Source organism: Heptranchias perlo, chromosome 3 (genome assembly GCF_035084215.1).
Source record: "Heptranchias perlo isolate sHepPer1 chromosome 3, sHepPer1.hap1, whole genome shotgun sequence".
In the NCBI taxonomy this organism is placed as follows: Eukaryota; Metazoa; Chordata; class Chondrichthyes; order Hexanchiformes; family Hexanchidae; genus Heptranchias; species Heptranchias perlo.
The window spans coordinates 85356777-85364440 of record NC_090327.1 but is presented as its reverse complement, the minus strand read 5'-3'; the positions used below and the strand labels follow the sequence as shown (position 1 = coordinate 85364440).

General features: G+C 43.8%; 1 protein-coding gene across 2 annotated transcripts in view; it reads left to right on the top strand.

Annotated features, from left to right (window-relative positions):
• The first annotated feature begins 133 nt into the window (after nt 1-133).
• Nucleotides 134-7664, top strand: part of pag1 (phosphoprotein membrane anchor with glycosphingolipid microdomains 1) — a 161677-nt gene continuing 154146 nt past the window's right edge. For both annotated transcript variants that reach the window (XM_067980702.1, XM_067980703.1), the window contains exon 1: nt 134-371. The gene's annotated coding sequence lies outside the window, so the exon portion shown is untranslated. The remainder of the gene's footprint in view (nt 372-7664) is intronic.

Here is a 7664-nt window from a genome sequence, read left to right as displayed (position 1 = left end):
GTCACCCTCCCCCTCGGGCCGGGCTTTTTTTTTTGTTTTCGTGCGGCTCGCAGGGCTGCGCATGCGCGCTGCGGCTGAGCCCAGCTGTTTTGTAGCGGGTTCGGTCTCGTACGGTGTGTGTGGGAGGAGAGAGAGTCAAGTAGCGGAGCTGCAAGCACATTAGCAATCTTGTTGCTGTGTGGAGAGCTCCGTGAGGACCAAATAATTGCAGTATAAGAGAAAGCGATACTGCTATTCTCGATACAGTACTTTGTAATTTACCGCTTTAGCTTTAGTTTGTGCAGCACTTAAGCGGCTGGTGTTTTTAATTTCCATCAACTTGAGTGAGGAGCAGCTACGCGAATTAGAGGCGGCTTTCGTCATTTTTCATGGTAAGTTTTGTTTTCCGAATTTTGTAATTCTTTTGTTTCCCAGCCAGATTTGTGAAATATGAAAAATTATTAGTTTGCTGTAAAACACCTAGGAACTAGTACCTAGAAAGTCTTGTGGTTTAGTTGTACCCACGCCGAAGGAAATTCATAGATTGGATGTACAGTGTAATACTTTGTGTTGTTGCTTATAGAGTACAATGAAAAACTGACGTTTGTGGAATAACTAAGGACAAAAAGCTGGAAATTTGAAATGTGAAATGAATATGTATAGTCTTGTACTGTATTTTAGCTTGGTTTCAGCCTTAAGTACAGTAAATGCGACTATTTGTCTTTATACAGTAATGGAAAAACATTAACGCAGTATACACTTCCAGCTAAATAAATCTTGTAGGTTTTTCATTAGGATCCGTTCCAGTTGTCTATGTGACTTGGGTTCAAATCTTCTACAATTTGAGTGGAGTTGGGAATTGCATGAGATACCAATCATTTCGCTTATTTGTACTCCCACAGAGAGTTCTGTCGAGGTGCTTTCAAACATCAATAAAAAGTTGTATTATATTTAAAAGTGTAATTAATCCTCATAACACCAGTTTTGCCAAGCTGCGGATCAAGATTCCTTTGATTGCATTTAAATTACCTTGTCTATCGTTACTCGTCCAGCTAAATGTAAGGTTTTATTATACTTGCACTTTATCTGTTTGATGACTTTTGAATTCAGTGACCGTTCAATGTAGGCAAAACCCTATGTGATGGTTTAAACAATTTTTGTGCGATAAATGCTTAACATATATTGAACATGACAATTTTCAGTATGCTGAGTCACAAAAACAAATGTTTGCTTGGGGATTACATGTTTAGCTGATCTTCCTGGGAGTAAATGGCAACTGACTTTGTGTGAAATTCTATTATGTTAATCTGGATTTAATATGCTGACACTATGTGATATAGTTCAGAAATTCTTTCCATGGTCAAAGCACAAAACTTCTAAATATATTTTTCCTCTAAATGCAGTTCTAAGTGGTTTCTGGTGAAATTGTTTTCAGGTTCCAGTCAGACACATCCAATTGGATGCATTACAGCACATTTTATTGAACAAAACAAGTATTGCATGGTTTCTCAAGTTCTGATGTATGACAGAATGCATACTACACTACAAAATTGAACAGTACATGTAAGGCTTTGCATAGTTCATTTCATTTGAGTAACACTACTCATTGGCAGGGTTAGGGCCAACCTTGGTAAGACCCTTGGGTCAAGGAGACATGGTATGCCAATATGCTCAGTAGACATTGGATTTAGGCAGTGTACATGATCTCTACAGGTGTTTGAAGATGGAAAAGTTATTCGTATTGGTGTCCATGTGGCTGAAGAGGTTCCACATGAGGATTAGTGGAATATGCTTGCAGGGAGAGGTCCAAACCTTCTGATGCCATCCCATCTCCAAGTGCAATCTATACATCAGCCACTTAAGTTAGTCAACATCCTACAGATACTTTATTCACGTGTTCCTTATACGGGTGTCATATGTGCCACCACTGGAGGATGTACTTGCTGGTAAGAGCAAAAACTGCAAGCCCATGGTCAACAGTGAAAAAGCTGAGACTGGCAGTTTAGCAGGATAGGGATCAAACCTGCATTCTACTGTTAAAGCACTAACACCATTGTTGTAGAGAATTGATAATGAGAGGAGTAGACAGTTGCTTCTGTAACTGTAAATGTGAGTCTTGAATGATGTTGCCTGAACCGTGTGCCAGGGTAAGACACAATGAAGCTGGAGGATGAAAGGGATCAACAACTTTCATTTATTTAGTGTCTTTTAATGTAGAAGAACATCCCAAGGCACTTGACAGAGTTGTAAATTTTTAAAAAAATGTATGCTGATCCAAAGAGGGAAATTTTAGGAGGGGTGACCAAAAGTTTGGTCAGAGGTGGCTTTCTCACCAGGTAGTTTCTCTATCCTAGTTTACCTCTGGATAATTAAAATCTCCTACAGTTATAATTCCATTGTTAATACACGCCTCCTCTAATTTGTCAAGTTTCATCCTCCAATTCCTTTCTACTGTTTATATTTCCAATAATATTGTTATTCCTCAGCTCGATCCAGAAGGATTCTGCTTGAACACTTCTCTATTTAAATCCTTATGCTCTGGTGCAATGATATTGTCTCAGTAATATTGCTACCCTCTTCCCCTTTTTTTTTCTTTCCTGTAGCCCCACTATTGGCAGCTATACCTTCAGCCATCTTGGCCGCTTGCTCTGAAATTCCCTCCCCTAAGACCTTCTGCCTCTCCACCTGCCTCTTTTTTCACCACCCTCCCTTCCCTCCCCCCCCCCCCCCCCCCCCCACCACCACCACCACCACCTTAAGAACCTCCATAAAACCCAGCTCTTTGACCAAGGTTTTGGTCACCCGACCTAATTTTTCCATCTATGGTGTGGTGTCCATTTCTGTCTGATTACAGCTTTGTGGAACATCTTACGATGTTTTTCTATGTTAAAGTTGTCAAGTTGATAATGCAAGTGAGAACCAGGCTGAATATAGAAAGTACAGAGGAGAAGTGAAAAGGGAACTAAGGGGCAAAGAAAGAGTATGAGAATAGACTGGTGGCTAACTTAAAAGGGGATCTAAAAGTCTTCTATAAGAATATAAATAGTAAACGGGTAGCAAGAGGAGGGGTAGGGCCAATTAGGGACCAAAAAGGAGATCTCCGTATGGAATCAGAGGGCGTGGCTGAGGTACTAAATGAGTACTTTGCATCTGTCTTTACCATGGAAGAAGATGTTTCCAAAATCACAGTAAAAGCGGAGGTAGTTGAGATACTGGATGGGCTAAAAATTGATAGAGGAGGTACTAGTAAGGCTGTACTTAAAGTAGGTAAGTCACCTGGTCCAAATGGGATGCATCCTAGGTTGCTGAGGGAAGTAAGGGTAGAAATTGCAGAGGTACTGGCCATAATCTTCCATTCCTCCTTAGATATGGGGGTGATGCCAGGGGACTGGAGAATTGCAAATGTTACATCCTTGTTCAAAAAAGGGTGTAAGGATAAACCCAGCAACTACAGGCCAGTCAGTTTAACTTCGGTAGTGGAGAAGCTTTTAGAAATGATAATCTGGGACAAAATTAATAGTCACTTGGACAAGTGTGGATTAATAAAGGAAAGCCAGCATGGATTTGTTAAAGGCAAATCATGTTTAACTAACTTGAGATTTTTGATGAGGTAAATGAGAAGGTTGATGAGGGCAATGTAGTTGATGTGTATATGGACTTCCAAAGGTGTTTGATAATGTGCCACATAATAGACTTGTCAGTAAAATTGAAGCCCATGGAATAAAAGGGGCAGTGGCAGCATGGATACGAAATTGGCTAAGTGACAGGAAACAGAGAGTAGTGGTGAACGGTTGTTTTTCAGACTGGAGGAATGTATACTGTGGTGTTCCCCAGGGGTCGGCACTAGAAACACTGCTTATTTGATATATATTAATGACTTGGATGTACAGGGCACAATTTCAAAATTTGCAGATGACCCAAAACTTGGAAGTGTAATGAACAGTGAGGAGGATAGTAATAGACATCAAGAGGACATAGATAGGCTGGTGGAATGGGCAGACACATGGCAGATGAAATTTAATGCAGAGAAGTGTAAAGTGCTACATTTTGGCAGGAAGAATGAGGAAAGGCAATATAAACTAAATGGTAGAATTCTAAAGGGGGTGCAGGAACAGAGTGACCTGGAGGTATATGTGCATAAATCTTTGAAGGTTGCAGTACAGGTTTTCCTAATCTCTAATTACCCTTGAGAAGGTGGTGGTGAGCTGCCTTCTTGAACCTTTGCAGTCCATGTGGTGAAGGTCCCACAATGCTGGGTTTTTTTATTATTTGTTCATGGGTGTGGGCATCGCTGGCGAGGCCAGCATTTATTGCCCATCCCTAATTGCCCTTGAGAAGGTGGTGGTGAGCCGCTGCCTTGAACCGCTGCAGTCCGCGTGGTGAAGGTTCTCCCACAGTGCTGTTAGGAAGGGAGTTCCAGGATTTTGACCCAGCAACGATGAAGGAACGGTGATATATTTCCAAGTCGGAGGGGAACGTACAGGTGGTGTTCCCATGTACCTGCTGCTCTTGTCCTTCTAGGTGGTAGAGGTCGTGGGTTTGGGAGGTGCTGTCAGAAGCATTGGCGAGTTGCTGCAGTGCATCCTGTGGATGGTACACACTGCAGCCACTGTGCGCCGGTGGTGAAGGGAGTGAATGTTTAGGGTGGTGGATGGGGTGCCAATCAAGCGGGCTGCTTTGTCCTGGATGGTGTCGAGCTTCTTGAGTGTTGTTGGAGCTGCACTCATCCAGGCAAGTGGAGAGTATTCCATCACACACCTGACTTGTGCCTTGTAGATGGTGGAAAGGCTTTGGGGAGTCAGGAGATGAGTCACTCGCCACAGAATACCCAGCCTCTGACCTGCTCTCGTAGCCACAGTATTTATATGGCTGGTCCAGTTAAGTTTCTGGTCAATGGTGACCCCCAGGATGTTGATGGTGGGGGATTCGCCGATGGTAATGCCATTGAATGTCAAGGGGAGGTGGCTAGACTCTCTCTTTTTGGAGATGGTCATTGCCTGGCACTTGTCTGGCGTGAATGTTACTTGCCACTTATGAGCCCAAGCCTGGATGTCGTCCAGGTCTTGCTGCATGCGGGCTCAGACTGCTTCATTATTTGAGGGGTTGCGAATGGAACTGAACACTGTGCAATCATCAGCGAACATCCCCATTTCTGACCTTATGATGGAGGGAAGGTCATTGATGAAGCAGCTGAAGATGGTTGGGCCTAGGACACTGCCCTGAGGAACTCCTGCAGCAATATTCTGGGGTGAGACGATTGGCCTCCAACAACCACTACCATCTTCCTTTGTGCTAGGCATGACTCCAGCCACTGGAGAGTTTTCCCCCTGATTCCCATTGACTTCAATTTTACTAGGGCTCCTTAGTGCCACACTCGGTCAAATGCTGCCATGATGTCAAGGGCGGTCATTCCCACATCGCCTCTGGATTTCAGCTCTTTTGTCCATGTTTGGACCAATGCTGTAATGAAGTCTGGAGCAGAGTGGTCCTGGCGGAACCCAAACTCCGCATCAGTGAGCAGGTTGTTGCTGAATAAGTGCCGTTTGATAGCACTGTTGACAACACCTTCCATTCACTTTGCTGATGATTGAGAGTAGACTGATGGGGCGGTAATTGGCCGGATTGGATTTGTCCTGCTTTTTGTGGACAGGACATATCTGGACAATTTTCTACATTGTCGGGTAGATGCCAGTGTTGTAGCTGTACTGGAACAGCTTGGCTAGAGGCGCGGCTAGTTCTGGAGCACAAGTCTTCACCACTGCAGCCAGGATGTTGTTGGGGCCCATAAGCCTTTGTTTTATCCAGTGCACTCAGTCGTTTCTTGGAGTGAATCAAATTGACTGAAGACTGGCTTTGTGATGTTGGGGATATCGGGAAGGGGCCGAGATGGATCATCCACTCGGCACTTCTGACTGAAGATGGTTGCAAATGCTTCAGCCTTGTCTTTTGCACTCTATTGCTGGACTCTGCCATCATTTAGAATAGGGATGTTCATGGAGCCTCCTCCTCCCGTTCGTTGTTTAATTGTCCACCACCATTCACGACTGGATGTGGCAGGACTGCAGAGGTTGAGAAAGCGGTTAAAAAAGCATACGGGGTCCTGAGCTTTATAAATAGAGGCAGAGTACAAAAGCAAGGCAGTTATGGTGAACCTTTGTAAAACATTGGTTTGGTCACAACTGGTGTATTGTGGGTTCTGCACTTTAGGAAGGATGTGAAGGCTTTAGAGAGGGTTCAGAAAAGATTTACTAGAATGGTTCCAGTTATGATGGACTTCAGTTATGTGGATAGACTAAAAAAGCTGGGGTTGCTCTCCTTAGAGCACAAGATTAAGAGGAGATTTGATAAGTGTTCAAAATCATGAAGAGTTTAGATTAAAAAAAAAGAGAAACTGTCCCCATTGGCGGAAGAGTCGAGAACCAAAGGACACATATTTAAGGTGATTGGTTCTTTTGCCAAAGGTGACATGACGAAAAATGTTTTTACGCAGGGAGCAGTTATGATCTGGAATGCGCTGCCTGAAAAAGCGGTGGAAGCAGATTCAATTGTGGCTTTCAAAAGGGAATTGGATAAATACACAAAGGGAAAAAGTTTGCAGGGCTACTGGGAAAGAGTGGGGGAATAGGACTAACTGGATTGCTCTTACAAAGAGCTGGCATGGGCTTGATGGGTCATATGGCCTCCTCCTTCACAGAGCAGGTGGATAATTGAGATTATAGAACCACAAGAGGTGGCTGTAGAACAGTTAGTGTAGTTTATTATTCAAAGAGAGATGGTACTAAAGTAGTTACTCAGTCTTAAGGTGGACAATTCACTGGGACATGATGGTTTACATCTGAAGATCCCGAGGAAAGCAAGAGGAGAAATAACAGAGGATATGACTATATTTTTCTAAAATTCATTGGATAAGAAAATAGTGCCAGAGGCCTGGAGAATGGCAGCTGTGACTCTCCTCTTCAAAAAAAAAAGGAGTCATGGATAAGGTGGGACATTACAGGCCTGTTAGTTTTTAGTATTTGGCAAACTACTGGAGTCTGTAATACAGGATAAAGAAACTGAATTCAATAAATTTGGTGAAATGTGGGTTGGCACCAGAAAAATGACCATTTCAAGCTGCTGCATCAAAGCTGCTGTTAAAAACCCAACTGCTTCACTAATGTCTGTCAGACGTGCCTGGACTGGCCTACATGTGACTCTAGTTCCATACAACATGATTGACTCTTAACGAGTTGATGAGGGATGAGCTATCACACTTATGGCTATTGCCTATTTGTCATACCAGCCGATCTGCAGCACTGCTCGCAATAGTTAGAAATTCTATAAGGACAGAGGTGTTGGGCAAAGTAGTATTCAGGGACACAGCATTGGGGTGGCTCTTGCACCTGGGAACAAGGCCTGAGGTCTGGCAATACTGTTATGGGATACCAGGCTCTAGAAGTACTTTGAGAGGATCCCTGCACGGGGAGGGGTTTCTGGAACCACTGGAGAAGGAAGTTTTGCGAACAGTCGGGCAGATTCTGGAATCGGAGCTCACTAGTAGGGGGCATCTTGGAATATTGGAGAAGGTGATTTCAGGATAGCCCTGAGATCTGAGAATGTGGTATAGGGGTTTGAGAACACTAAATGGTGGTGGTGGTGGCGGCGGCGGCGGCCCCGGTCCCGGTCCCGGTCCCGGTCCCGGTCCC